Source organism: Silene latifolia, chromosome Y, assembly GCF_048544455.1.
Source record: "Silene latifolia isolate original U9 population chromosome Y, ASM4854445v1, whole genome shotgun sequence".
In the NCBI taxonomy this organism is placed as follows: Eukaryota; Viridiplantae; Streptophyta; class Magnoliopsida; order Caryophyllales; family Caryophyllaceae; genus Silene; species Silene latifolia.
This window is the reverse complement of record NC_133538.1, coordinates 324,164,619-324,180,830: the sequence shown is the minus strand read 5'-3', so window position 1 is coordinate 324,180,830 and position 16,212 is coordinate 324,164,619.

Here is a 16,212-nt window from a genome sequence, read left to right as displayed (position 1 = left end):
TCATCCTGCCAGTTGATGACGAGGTGAATGCCTTGGAGAAAGATCTCTCGGACGGGATATTTGTGTTCAGTACCACCACTATGCTCACCATGTTCCAACAAGTTGAGGAAGCCATAGCCAGCCTCTCCGAGAGGATTACCTGACTTGACGATGCCTACCGCCGGCTTATCTTCAATCCTCCACCACCACGCCTGAGGGAGAGTCCCCCGAGCGCCCAAAACTACCCTCACGAGGACGGATTTCTCCCGCGACCATTCTGGCATGCACCGCACAATAATCATCCTCATAATAATCACCCTCACAATAATCAAACTCACAAAAACTACCCTCACAAAAACTACCCTCACAAAAATATCCATCACCAAAACTGCCCACCAAGGAATACCCCTCCAAGGTGCCTTCGAGATCCAGAAATCAACGACATATGGAGAGACGACGTTGAAGATATCTACCTTGTCCCAGAGAAAGAGAAACGGGCAAAAGAGATCGGTCACCTTACCCGGTCCGGACGCCCCTATCAAAACCCGAACAATCCAACGGTCGTTCCAATAATAAACGATCAAGTTGTCCCAGAAGTAGACACTCAACCAAAGGCTCCTGAGAATTCAATCCTCAAACAGCTTCAGAAGGCAAAAGTCGAGATCTCGATCTGACAACTGATCGCGACATCCTTTGAACATCGACAGGCTTTGTTACAGGCCTTGAGAAAACTAACTGTGCCCTCAACCTCTTCCCCTGAAGAAATAGTGGCACATATGACAAGGGACGCCCCTGACTTGAACAACCCAGTCGTCTTCTCTGACGAAGATATCCCTCCCTTCGGAGCCAATCATAACCTTGCCCTGTACATTACCGTACAATGTCTCAAGAAGAATATACCCATGGTCCTTGTAGATGACGGATCCGCGGTGAATGTCATTCCCCTTAAGACTGCTCACAAGCTGGATATTAAGGAAGCTGATTTGGTCCCGACAAACCAAGGAGTACGCGCCTACGATAGTACTCGTCGCAAGGTCGCGGGGCTCATCACTTTGACTGTCGCAACCGGACTACTGGAAAGGCAAACCAGTTTTCAGGTGTTCGACATTGACGCCTCTTTCAATATGCTCCTGGGACGTCCTTGGATTCACGCCGTCAAGGCGGTTACCTCGACTGTCCACCAGAAAATCAGGGTCCCCTTTAACGGGAAAACAATCACAATTCCTGCTTCCCCGCTTAAAGCTGTCATGAGAAAGGGAATAGCCTCCCAGACCATTGAGGAAGATGATATTGAAATGTGGGGATTCCAAGCTGAGAATTCCATAACTGATGAATCAACACCCTTTGATTGTGACCCGTTTGCCAACCTCACAGTCAACCGCATCATGATGCGCCAGGGTTACTTCCCGGGTTTGCCCCTCAATCCACTGAAGAGCACCTTACCTCCCTTAAAACAGGCTAAGGTCCCCAACATTCCTTTCGGGCTGGGATATGAGCCTACCGATGAAGATATACGGGAGATGAACCTCCTAGTTCGAAAACGCAAGAAGCACAGAGTTATCCTCCGTCCCTATCATCTGACCCTCAATGTATACTTTGTCCCCGAGGGAGAATCAGAGCTCTACCATGGCTTTTTGGAGCCGATCTATGACTCTGTGGCCAAGGCCAGATATCCGGGTGTGGAAGTCTTCCAGCACTGCTACTTTATCCCCAACAACAGCGAAACTGCATCAATCGAGTCTAAGCCGTCGTCATGCCTCGATGGACAAGCTGTCACTCTCCTCTTTGTAGAAGATAACATCAAGCACCTCGATTATGAGGACATCATCAACATCGCCCTGAAGGACAATCGATTTGACCCAACGGCCTTGATCTCTGACACTGACCCGGAGAAAGCTACACACGGCTGGAGGAAAACCGTCAAGTGGACAGATCGCCAAGGCCGCATTCTCAAGATCACAACTGGAGAAGGCCAAAGAGGGAAGTGAAGAAGAATCTGAATCTGATTCTGAGTCGGAGTCAGAGTCTGTCATAGCTCCTAACACTCCTAATGTCCCAGTCAAGGTCCCCTTCCCACTATTTTATCACAAGGTCGTGGCTGATGCAGAGGCTGAGTCTACTAGGGTCACCCCCATTCCCATGAAAGGTGACAACCTAGAGCCTGTTCCAGGGGCCACCTCCTCTGCCGCGTCGCCTCTGACCGACCATGAGATGTTTGTCCTCTCCGAGCTTTTCGCTCATGTCAACTTAATGAACGCTAAGTTTGCTTATGACTCGTCTCAATTTAACTTCAATGCAATTCTGAATGACTATGAGGAATTTGACTTGAGTGACTACCCACCTCACTTAGCCAAAGAACTTGACAAATGGTAAACCAGAACCCCCATCATTGAGGAGACCGAACCTATTAACGTAGGAACAGACAACACACCTCAAGAACTTAGGATAGGGACTACCCTCGACCCCTCGGAGAGACAATAGTTCATTGACCTCCTCCACGAATACAAGGACGTATTCGCCTGGTCCTACAGAGACATGCCTGAGTTTGACAGGGAAATTGCAGAGCACCAGATACCCATTAAGCCCGGAGCTAAACCTGTGAAGCAGAAGCTACGCCGGATGCGTCCTGAATGGGCTCTGAAAATCAAGGAAGAAGTGGATAAACAGTTCAAGGCCGGTTTCATCAAAGTGTCTGAATACTCTGATTGGGTGGCCAACATTGTGCCCGTACCAAAGAAAGACGGAATAATTCGGGTTTGCGTCGAATTCAGGGATCTGAACAAGGCAAGTCCAAAGGACGACTTCCCATTGCCACATGTTGACATTCTGGTGGACAACATGCTCTCCTATCATTCATGGATGGGTACGCTGGGTACAACCATATTAAAATGGCTGAGGAAGACATGCACAAGACTGCGTTCACTACACAGTAGGGTACATACTGCTACACGGTCATGCCCTTCGGTCTCGTCAACGCCGGGGCTACTTATCAAAGAACCGCTACCACTCTCCTACATGATATGATGCACAAGGAGGTAGAGGTGTATGTCGATGACATGATTGTCAAATCAAGAGAACGGGACGGCCACATCAACGCCCTTTGAAAATTCTTCGCTCGTCTGCGGAAGTATAAATGAGACTAAATCCTCAGAAGTGTGCATTCGGGGTCACCTCTGGAAAACTCTTGGGACATGTCGTCAGAAAAAGAGGCATTGAGATTGATCCAACCAAAATCAAAGCCCTTCAACAAATGCGTTGGCCTAGGAACGAGAAGGAGATTCGGGGATTTCTCGGTCAGGTCCAATACATCAGCCGCTTCATTGCCAAGCTCACCATGATTTGTAAACCAATATTTAAGAAACTTCGTGCCTCCGATCACATTGATTAGGACGACGATCGTCAAAAGGCTTTCGACAGGATAAATGAAATTCAATCCAAACCTCATGTCCTCATACCACCTCAACCGGGGATTCCTCTATCCCTATACCTGACTGTTACCAACATGGCCATGGAAGCCATGCTAGCACAAACAGTCGACGGCGAAGAACAAGCCATCTACTACATCAGAAAAAAGTTCATCGAGTACGAGACAAGGTATACCCAACTGGAAAAGACATGCCTTGCCCTAGTATGGTCAACAAAGAAATTGCGGCATTACATGCTCAGCTACACGGTCCACATCTACTCCAAGATGGACCCGGTTAAATATATCATCGAAAAACCCGTACTTAACCGAAGGCTGTCTAGGTGGACAGTCATGCTGTCCGAGTTTGATCTCAAGTTTGTACCCCTCAAGGTTATCAAGGGAAGAGCGAGCGATTTCTGGCGAGAGAATCCGTCAACGAGGATCTAACGACTGACACATGGTCACTTCCTCACGAAGACATCCTTTGTGCCGACTCCGACACATGGGACCTATACTTCGACGGTGCATCTAATATGAGAGGCTATGGGGTAGTAATCCTCCTAATATCGCTAGAGGGAGAACATGTTCCGATCTCGGTCAAACTGGACTTCGCCGTCACCAAAAATGCCGCTGATTATGAAGCATGCCTCATCGGCCTACAAGCAGCCATCACACTTGGCATCAAGAGATTGAGGATCCATGGTGATTCCTTGCTCATCATCAATCAGGTGTCCGGGTCATGGAAAATCCGAAGTGACAGTTTAGCTCCCTACCGAGCAAAGATCAATCAAGAGGCTGAGTTCTTCGACCAAATCGACTATTTCCACTTGCTGCGAGAGGAAATCAATTTGCTGATGCCCTGGCAAAACTTGCCGCGCTCGTCAACATACCTGACGACATGACATCGATGCCCCTATGTGTCGAGAGAAGGAGTGAGCCAACTCACATTTGTGCCATCGACGACGATGAGGAAAGCCATGATGAACCTTGGTACCAAGGCATCCTCAACTACAAAACCAAAAACGAATTCCCTCCCAACTTTGACCCAAGAGGACAAAGAGCCATCCATTTACTTGCATCATAATTAGTGATAAACCAAAATCAACTCTACAAAAGAACACCCCAAGGAATTCTCCTCCTTTGCATTGACCATCACAAAGCCAAAAAGGTCATAGGAGAGGTCCACGACGAGGAATGTGGCCCTCACATAAGCGCAATGATGCTTACCCGGAAAATCATGCGGCTAGGTTACTACTGGACTACCATGGAAGCTGATTGTCGTAACTACGTCAAGCATTGCCACAATTGCCAAATCTTTGCCAACGTACAATACATACCGCCATCCCTTTTATACACAATGACCTCACCCTGGACTTTCTCAACCTGGGGCATCGACATCATCGGGAAAGTCAACCCGGTGGGCACTAAGGGGTATTGTTTCGTCCTCTTCGCCATCGACTACTTCACCAAATGGGTGGAAGCACAGTCATATGCAATCTTGACCACCAAACAAGTGGCCAAGTTCATCCAGAACAACATCATCTGCCGATATGGGGTACCCCATGAAATCATCAGCGATCAAGGCTCTCACTTCCGGACGGAAACTCAGGACTTGCTGGACAAATACAAAATCAAACGACACCGATCATCCCCCTACCGTCCCCAAACTAACGGAGCGGTCGAGGCAGCTAACAAAACTCTTGTCACCATTATCAAGAAAATGCAAGGCAACTACCGCGATTGGCCGAGCAAGCTCCCATTCGCAATCTGGGGATACCGAACCTCCATCCGAACACCGACAGGCGCCACACCCTTCTACCTAGCATATGGCATGGAGGCGGTTCAACCGGCATAGTTTTAGGTCCCTTCTCTACGCATCCTACTGGAGAGTCAAGTCCCTGAGGCGGAATGGACCCGTCGAAGGTACGAGCAGCTCACTCTTCTAGACGAACGGCGACTCAACGCCTTGCACAACATCCAGCTATACCAACAACGTATTCAACAGGCATTCAACAAGAAGGTCAAACCCAGGAACATCCAAGAAGGCGACTTGGTCTTCAAGTCGGTTCGTGCACCGCTACCCGTCGATCCGAGGGGAAAATTCAAACCCAACTGGGTCGGGCCCTGATGCGTGTCTTTTATATGATGTTTTGCATCCCTTTTTACACGCATTTCAGAGCTCATTCATGTAGTTTATGCTGCATTTCTCCCTATTTCCGTCTACTTCCGCATTTTGTACATTATTGCAGAAATGTGAAGAATCAGTGAAATCAAGCTAAATCCGTCCCCGAGTATCCTGCATTGCATGTGACGAGAAGTATTTGCTTAAGGAACGAGCTCGGTGCGCACTCCAAGGTCCAAAAGACAAGTTCACGTGTTTTAAGAAGTCAAGTAGCAGCTCAAGTAGTCGATCGACCATCACCCTCAGTCGATCGACCAATGTTCGGGTTCGAAGCTCTTGTTTCTTTGAGGAGCGATCGATCGACCGATCTATCGGTCGATCGACCAGATTGCTATTCCAGACGTGAATTAAAAGGCCGTGAATCTTGAAGCCCGTGAAGTTTAGGTTTTGGAATAATTGTTACGCTTGTTTGCTATATAACGTAACACAAACTTTCAGTTTAGGGATCTGGATTTTTATCTAAGTTTCATACAGTAACCTTTAGTTTTTGGTTCATTCGAGTAGTTAGGGTTTGGAACATCGTTTTAGCATTGGATTTCTGTTCTTGTTCTTAATCTTTCCTCTGAATCTCGGTATTCTTTCTGCCCTAATTACAGTTTATTGCTTTATTTTCATCATTAGTATAGATTTGCTAGTTAGTATCCCAAAGCCAATTATCGCATTATCGCTATTTGTTATCTACTTTAAGCATGAATTCAGTAATCGTTATTAGTTTTATCGTTGTTTTTACCCTTAGCATGAGTAGCTAATTCTATAGTGCTAGGATGTAGGCGATTTATGGCATAGGCGGCAATAGATCATAAACGGACTGTCTCGCGTGTTGGTCGATCGACTGACATTGTAGGTCGATCGACTGACCTCGTAGGGTTTTATTTTCGTTTTAGTTGTCTTAATGTTGTATTTAACAAATCGAATGCATGCGACTAGTTAGATACCTATTTTATGACTGACCCATTAGATCGAAAGATAGGGAAAGTTATTTGACCATCAACTAAATCGACTAAACTGTGTTAAGATCTAAAGATAGGTATAGTTTAGACCGTTAGTCACTTTTTAGGACGAAAGTTAGTATTAGTGACATTAGGGACCTATAGCGAGATCGAAAGATGCTATTTGTTAAGAGTGGACCGAGAGGACCTCTTTATCTCCCGCCTTACCTGTGTTTGATTGAGACCGAGCTTAGTTTTTTGCCGAAGCTATAAGGAACAAGCCATCCTAGTACCCTTCTTCTATCTGTTTAAATCGTTTATTTAGTTTATTATCTTTATTCACTTTTAGTTGTAGACCAATTCAATTCAATCCCCACAATAGTTACCTCAGATTGAACATAAATCAACTAAAATTTACATCTGCCTCCTTGTGGTTCGACCCTGTTACCACTAGCCTAGGTTAGTCTTAATAGGAATTATAAATTTTATCTTTGGTACTCACAACGACGGGTATCAAATTTTGGCGCCGTTTAGGGAGGCAATAGTCCTAATTTTAGTTGTTTTTATTTTTAGTCTTTCTTAGTTTAAGGGACTTCTGTTCCTTAAACTTTTCTTATATTCTTTTTTGTAGTTTCCTCTTATGCGCAGGTCACAGGGTGGTGAACTAGTGCCATTTGACCCTGAGATAGAGAAATCTTTGCGCGAGTTGAGACGAACACAAAGAGTACTACCGACAGAGGAAGAGCTGAGTACTCTGTCAAGCTATTACGAGCACAATCTGTTCGAAGAAGACCCACAGATCTTCACCGTTTCCACTTCTTGGTAGAGACGAGTTACTTCTCCCGAAATTCCGGTCATGACCGAGGAAGCGAGTATAGCTAGTCATTACGAGCCGACAGTGAAAACTTATACAAGGGGTTCGAACTACCAGGAGATGCCGGGGAAGTTCGAACCAAAGCCTTCTTACATCAACATGGTTGAGAGAAACCGATTGGGGGAGCTGCGAATGAGGATGCGGCTAAACACATGGAGACCTTTATTGATTCTTTGTTGCTCCATTCCCCCACCAGCCCGGTGTGACCCAGGACCGGATCAAGGAGACCATGTTCATCTTCTCCCTTCGTGATCTTTGCAAAAGAGTGGTATAGAGATGCGGACCGAGCCGTTCATGGGATTACCGATTAGAATTCATTGGCATTGGCGTTCTACAAGAAGTACTTTTCTGCTTCAAGGACGATCGCTATTAGAGCTCAAATCACGGGCTTTAAACAAGGGCCAGATGAGAATTTCCATGAAGCACGGGTCCGATTCAAGAAGTTGGTGCGAACCATACCGCACCATGGGTTCGAAAAGTGGAGTTTGTGCAATCATTTCTACAATGGGTTGTACGACGATCAGAGGGCCATTTTGGATCTGCGGCCAGTGGAAGATTATTTGAAAATTTGGGAGCAACCAAGGGTGGAAGATCATTGACGATCTAGCTACCCACAAGGCCGAGTATGGAAATTCTAGAGGGAACCGGAGGAGAGCTGCTTTGAATCCTCCTCTGTTCTTTGCACTTGAGGCTCTTCTGCGAGATTTGACAAGTATGAGCTAGGAGGAGCTTCTAAAGGTGGGATGTACCAAGTCAATCTTTGTGTCGGACGGTCCTTTCGTCTGTGAAAGGTGTGGAGGTGAGGGCCATGTCTCGAAAAACTGCCCTAGTCCCTTTGAATCTTGTGCTGCCTTTCAACACTATAGGCAGACCAACACCTACTATGAGCCGAATACCCATCCGAACTTGAGTTGGAGGAGCCAAAATGTCCTTAACCCAACTCAAGCTCCGCCGCATGACAATGACCTTATATACCCCCTCATCAAAAGCAACAACAATATCAGAAACCTCCCTATGTGGCACAGCAGCAACAATCACAGAATTCTGAATTCTCCGAGCTAAAGAACTTGTTGCTAAAGGAGTCTCAAGCAAGAGAGGCCGGGATGAAGCTACTAGAGAGCCAAATTGCTCAATTGGCTAGCAAAAGTAACACTCGAGCTCCCGGACACTTACCGACTCAACCTGAACAAAAAGAGACCCTAAATGCCATCACTTTGAGAAGCGGGTCCACCCTTGATGGTCCTGCCATGGTCGAGGACACTGTTGAAAAAGATGAGCCGGAAACAAGTCAAGAGAGAGCTTCAACGAACAAGTCAAAGAAAAAGGCGTCTGCCAGGTATATCAGTCGATCGACTGATATACCTAGTCGATCGGCCGAAGCACGATTTACGGGAGCGGGCTGTACATCTCGTCGATCGGCGGGGACGATGGTCGATCGGCGAGATCGGCTGCGTCTTGAGAATTTCATCCTTTAATGCCAAATAATCTGCGAGACCACTTGTTTCGGGGCACCACGATCCGAAGGTGTTAGGACCGGACCGAGTCTTGATGGGTCAGTCCCGGTCGCGAAGTTCGACCCAATGATGGTCAATGGTTCTCATTTGAGACGGTCTGAGGAGGGGTCTAGCTTCAACAAAGAGAATGTGACGGACTTTCAGCCTAAGTCCAAGGATGCCGGTGCGCGTGAATTGGAGGAGAGGGCTAAGGTACTTCTTCTGACCCCTTACCGGAGAGGCTAGTGCCAACCAAGGAACAGGTATCTTTCAGCAAATTTGAAAAAGTTATCCGTAGTCCGAATGTACGGGTTCCTTTTCTCGAGTTAGTTAACCAAGTACCCGCTTATACTAAATTTATGAAACAACTTTTGTCCAAAAAGCGGTCACTTGAAACGAGTGCACACTTTATCGCACTTACTAAGGAGTCTTGCTCTATCTGTCTCACACTTGTGCCCCATAAGTTAGAGGATCCGGGCAGCTTTTCTGTCCCTTGCAAAATAGGTACCTTCTCAATTGAGAAGGCATTGTGTGACTTAGGGGCTAGCATAAGCGTCATGCCCTTGAGTTTAGCTAGGAAGCTTAAGTGGCCCGTTTTGCTATCACGAGACATGACAGATTCGGATGGTGACCGTCTGCGGTCGAGCCTATAGGAGTCTAGAGGACATACCCGTCCAAATAGGGAAGTTTTCTTCCTGTTGACTTTGTTGTCCTTGACATGCACGAGGATGCCCATATACCGATCATCCTAGGTAGGCCATTTTCGCACACTCTTTGGTGCAGTCATTGACGTTAGCTCTGGAACTTTGACCTTCAAAGTTGGGAAACATTCTATCATTTTCGCCCAACCTGCTAAAAAGAAGGACCCCATGTGGCCTGTTACATGTAACACGATTTACGAAAAGAAATCGTACTTTGTGCTTCCTGAATTGCCTATCTCTATTACTACTCTGTGCTAACCCCTCCGCCCCAGATTGGGAGCGAGAAAGGAGGAAGAATCTGTTGTTTTAGACATTGCAGGAGCTGGTTTGGGGAAGGATGAGCTGCAGATCACTCTAGCTGCGACAAGGCCTATCATTCAAAGAGGAGGTCTTGGTTGCCTAAGCTATGGGATTGATGAGGAAGTGGAAGACGAGCCGAGCCCAAGGTGAGATGGGCTGATTTGGATTTCGACGATTCTAAGGAAGTCCTTGATTGGGGAGATGACAAAGTTGATCCATCGAGCTCTCCAACTGTTGAAGCTGAGAAGGGTGCAACTGATAAGATGAGCACCATTGAGGCTACCTCTAGTAGCCAGAAGCCGACGAAGTGGGCCATACCTTGGCCTTTCTTGATCAACTACTAGTTGATCAAAAGCTTTACAAACATTTTATTGCTTTCGAACAACTTTTCTTGCTTTTGTGTGCGCGAAAACTTTGCATTTTATTTTGTTTATCTTGGATTTTAAGCACTTAGACTTTTTTCTGGGTTTTGCGCAATTTTGGGCGCGTATTATTGTGTACTTGCAGGTATTTAGAGCTTGTTAGCTCAAATCATTGAGCAAATACGAAGAAATAAGGAGTACAGCAGTACTCTCAGTCGATCGACTGGCCATCATGGTCGATCGGCGAGTTGCGCTTTCCAGGAGCTACATTCTGTTCATCTAGTCGATCGACTGCCCATGTAGGTCGATCGACCATAGACACTGCTGTATTTGTTCACGACCTCTCCCCTGCTGTGTTTGGTCGATATGCAGACTTAAGGGAGTTTTCTACTCCACTTTATCTTCCGTCGTTTTATTTATTTCTTCTGATTTTCCCATTTGTGCACAATTTTACCGCTTCATGATTGTCTTTCTCGGTTTTATGCGTGGTTTTTGTCCGTCTTTCAGGTACTTAATGGTAGCACTGCTGGCTACTGAAACCTCCTAGCTCACGCTGGTTTGGGGAGGTTTCCTTTGCTGCGCCTAAAGTCTTGTGAGTTCCTTGCGTTTACTTTAAGTCATATTTTTATTTCATTTCTCGCAAAGTCCCATTTCTCTCTTCTTCATTACATGATTTTGCACAATTGGGACATTGTGCGATTTGGTTTGGGGAAGGGTTTTGCGTCGCATATCATTTGCTTGCATTCACGTTTACATTTTGTTTTGCATTGTTTCATTTCATTTCTCTTATACACATCAAAATTCAAAAAAAATTTGAAAAATTTCAAAAATTCCCATAAAATGCACGTTTATTTTAGCATATAGGTCGAGTCGAAACGGTAGTATTTCCATGATGATTTTGCATCTGCATCTGTTTTGCCTGAGCCTTGCTAGATTAACATGTTATTAGTAGAATCACTTATGCATATCTACGAGTTTTCGTTAAATTTCTTGCTGGATTTGAGACTTGACTTTAATAATTGGCAAACTACTTATACTTTCTGAGATTTAGTGCCCATAACTGGTGTCATTCATGACCGGTTTATGTAGGAATGTGAGTAATACTCCTTATGAGACATGTTTCCTTAATTTGCATAAATATGAACTTGATCTACTTAATACCTGTATGCATTCGGTTTGTGGTTTGTTGACACATGTGGTAGAGGTTTTCCTTTATTCATTATGCCCATAAGCTCCACACTGCCAAAAATATCCCTTTTTGTCCCATTTACTACATCCTACATTCAGCCTGTCCTTTGTCAAGCTAGTAGTTTAGTTTTTGGGATTGTTACTCATTTTTGGTGGCATATGCTCTGTTGAGATGATGATTGGAAAATGAAGGAGAAAGAAATAGAAAAAAAAAAAAAAAAAAAAAAAAAGATGAAAAGATTCGAAAAAGAAGAAAAAGAGTTATGTCTTGTTCATAGCGATCGATCGCCTTGATAATATAGTCGATTTTGAAGTTCGAGAAAGAAAAAGAAAAAAAAGTCAATTCGCATAATTTAACCCTTATCTTTTGGCGATTTTTGCTCCCATGATTCATTTATATCTCATGGGGAGTTTATTGATTTAGTATTTTGGAGATTGTGAGATTTGTGCTTGATATAGCACCATTTCGTTTGATTATGAGCAAGAAGTAGGATGTTGCCATGTGGTTCCGTTTTGGTACTAGCTTGATCACCTATACCTCCACTTTTCCATAAAATCTTTTGCCTCTTCTTACCCACACCTCACATATCCCATATATACCTCGGCATGTGTAATGGTCTTTTGTTGGTGGAATGCATATGTACGGTCATAGAGATCATTTTCATATTCTATTGTTGGCATGTTTTCATAGGTCGTAGTTAGGTGAGAGTCACTACAAAATTAATTCTTTCTATCTTACATATATTCACCTGTACCTATTGAGTGGTTTGAGCGACCCGTGAGAGTCCAAATTGATAAGTCTCTACAGTTGGCGGTTCAGCATGTCTTTGATGACTCCATAACTCGTTTGCATGATTCACATTACTAATTGATTGTTGGTTGTGCATTAAATTGGCTTAGGCTTAACAGTTTGCATTTCGCTCTGAGATTGAACTCGTTCCGTTAGGTCATTAGATCGAGTCTAGTTCTTGCTTGGGGACAAGCAAGGGTTTGGTTTGGGGAAGTTTGATGCGTGTCTTTTATATGATGTTTTGCATCCTATTTTACACGCATTTCAGAGCTCATTCATGTAGTTTATCTTTGCATTTCTCCCTATTTCCGTCTACTTCCGCATTTTGTACATTATTGCAGAAATGTGAAGAATCCAGCGGAAATCAAGCTAAATCCGTCCCCGAGTATCCTGCATTGCATGTGACGAGAAGTATTTGCTTAAAGAACGAGCTCGGTGCGCACTCCAAGGCCCAAAAGACAAGTCCACGTGTTTTAAGAAGTCAAGTAGCAGCTCAAGTAGTCGATCGACCATCACCCTCGGTCGATCGACCAATGTTCGGGTTCGAAGCTCTTTGTTTCTTTGAGGAAGCGATCGATCGACCGATCTTATCGATCGATCGACGATTGCTATTCCAGGCGTGAATTAAAAGACCGTGAATCTTGAAGCCCGTGAAGTTTAGGTTTTGGAATAATTGTTACGCTTGTTTGCTATATAACGTAACACAAACTTTGATTTAGGGATCGGATTTTTATCTAAGTTTCATACGAGTAACCTTGAGTTTTTGGTTCATTCGAGTAGTTAGGGTTTGGAACATCGTTTTAGCATTGGATTTCTGTTCTTGCTCTTAATCTTTCCTCTGAATCTCGGTATTCTTTCTGCCCACGATTACGAGTTTATTGCTTTATTTTCATCATTAGTATAGATTTGCTAGTTAGTATCCCAAAGCCAATTATCGCATTATCGCTATTTGTTATCTACTTTAAGCATGAATTCAGTAATCGTTATTAGTTTTATCGTTGTTTTTACCCTTAGCATGAGTAGCTAATTCTATAGTGCTAGGATGTAGGCGATTTATGGCATAGGCGGCAATAGATCATACACGGACTGTCTCGCGTGTTGGTCGATCGACTGACATTGTAGGTCGATCGACTGACCTCGTAGGGTTTTATTTTCGTTTTAGTTGTCTTAATGTTGTATTTAACAAATCGAATGCATGCGACTAGTTAGATACCTATTTTATGACTGACCCATTAGATCGAAAGATAGGGAAAGTTATTTGACCATCAACTAAATCGACTAAACTGTGTTAAGATCGAAAGATAGGTATCGTTTAGACCGTTAGTCACTTTTCAGGACGAAAGTTAGTATTATTGACATTAGGGACCTATAGCGAGATCGAAAGATGTTATTTGTTAAGAGTGGACCGAGAGGACCTCTTTATCTCCCGCCTTACTGTGTTTGATTAGACCGACTTAGTTTCTTTGCCTTAGAAGCTATAAGGAACCGACCATCCTAGTACCCTTCTTCTATCTGTTTAAATCGTTTATTTAGTTTATTATCTTTATTCACTTTTAGTTGTAGACCAATTCAATTCAATCCCCACAATAGTTACCTCAGATTGAACATAAATCAACTAAAATTTACATCTGCCTCCTTGTGGTTCGACCCTGTTACCACTAGCCTAGGTTAGTCTTAATAGGAATTATAAATTTTATCTTTGGTACTCACAACGACGGGTATCAGGCCCTGCCTGGTCAAGAAAATACTTTCGGGGGCGCAGTGAGACTGAGTGACCTAGATGGGGAGGATTTTACAAACCCGACCAACCTAGACCAACTCAAGAAATACTACCCTTGAAACATAGCAACCAACGAACTAGCCTAGTTTTACAACTAGCAACCACCTCAACCCTTTTCAAGTCAAATTCCTCAAACGCGTTCTGATTTGAAATTGCATGTTTTATCGAGTCTAAGTTGCGGCACCTTGCCCGTTTCAAAGGTCCTTTGATCTGTCAAAGGCAACATCCATTTGCACTAAAACAAAAAAAAACCCTGAACTACGAGCATGGTTTGATTTCACCTCTTCAGGTGAATACGTAGGCAGTCCTTTCTTACACAAGAAGGATACAACCATCCCCATAATCAAAAAAATATCACCCACATACAAAACATCATCCCATCAAAAAAGGAAAAGGGAAATCCATTCCCTTTCCCACAAAAATACCAAAAATAAGCCTTTCTTCCTTCCTACAGAAATCCCACTTTCCCAAGTGCAAATGTTTAGGATAATTCAAATCGAATTGCCTTTACAAAATGGATGGAAGAAACGAGCGTTCACAATTTTCGACACGAGTAATCCTCTTATTTAATTAATAATGGGAGGGATTACAATTTCAACAACAAATAAAGCTCGACGAGTCTACAACTTGTCAAAGATAAGGTGTCGACTAAAACACCTCACATAATAAAACTAGCACGAAACACACAATAACTAGCTAGTATAACATAATAAAAACTCACGACACTAATACAACATAAAAATAAAGTGGGTAGTGCAGGTCTTCACTCTTCCATTTTACCCTTGCCTTTTCCCTCGGGGTACATCTTCCCCTTGTTCTTCTTGTTGGCCCGCCTAACATGTATTTCCTCCTCGGAACGGATCCTCAACTGATCTAAGATGGTGACGGCCTCCGGTCTAGCACAAGACCCCATGTTCGACCCAAAACGAGCCAATGCATGTCCCACCAGGTTCTTGGGACCCGAGCTTCTCCTCTTTGGTGATCTTATCACATCGGGGCTAGCCCCATCAACATACTACTCAAAGAAGGCACGGTTGGCCTTGCCAACCTCTCGATACTTCAAGTCGACAACCTCGTCCGTATGGAATTTGGACCTCTCTTCCAAGGACGGAGCTCGTGATCACTTGACATAAACGGAAGTCACCCATGACGTGGCAACGGGGTTTGGTACCTCCCAAAGCGGCCGAGTGGCCCACCATCTTTCGAAAACCTCCACAAGCTCGGAGTTCCGGAAAACATTCTCTTGGACAAGAGTATCTTGAGCGGGAACCTTTTGTTGACGCCCCATTTGCCTCATGAGCCTTTCGGGATAAATGAAGGAAGCAACCTTCAAACCCACCACCATCAAAGAACGAGGACTAGCACCCGAAGCGGGTAACCCTGTGAAGGACCTCAAGTGCCACCATGGCACCACCCAACGAATGTGAGGACCACCCTCCTCCGCCAATCTTGCGGCCTAATAAGCCTCGGTAGAAGCAAAACTATCCGAGTACAACTTCTTCCTCATGGTAAGGTGACGGAAGGAATAAGAAGAAGAATCAACCGGAGGCTCTACATTCCTTAGCCTCTCTAATAGCCACACTTGAAGGATCCTTGGGGATCCGAACGAAGGAGCTTCTTCACAAGAGCCTTCCTTGTCCGAGGCTTGGATGATCTCGCCAAGCACCAACCACGATGGATCTCTACCATGCTCCATTTGCTCAACCACATGAACAAGGGTCATACTACCATAACATTCTGGCCCCTCCTTCAAAAAATCAACAAAGAGGTACACATGGACAAGGCAAAAGGCAAGAGCCCTTCTCCTAGCCACCTCCGAAACATTGACATCTAATCGGTTTGAAAAGATGTTGATAAGATCCAACATATCCACACCATGAGGAGCAAGGAGGAAGTTCACTTGACTCGTCGATAAACCCAACATGGAACGGAATTTCTCCTTATAGCACAACCGAGTCGGAGGAAGCACCGGAAAACAACCTGGCCACCCACCAATGGCTCCAACTTCTTCGCCAAGAGGACAAATTTCACCCTTCAGCAAAAAGAAAACATGGTGTTTCGAATCCCAAAACCGAGAACATGCTTCGAGAAATGAAGGTTGCACCTTGAATTGACGGAGCACCAACAATTGACCAACTCCCATGCAAATGAGTTGATACTTTTAAGGAGGCGACAAATCCCGGCACCATTGTCGCAATGTATTCTCAAAAGCATCCATGAAATATTTT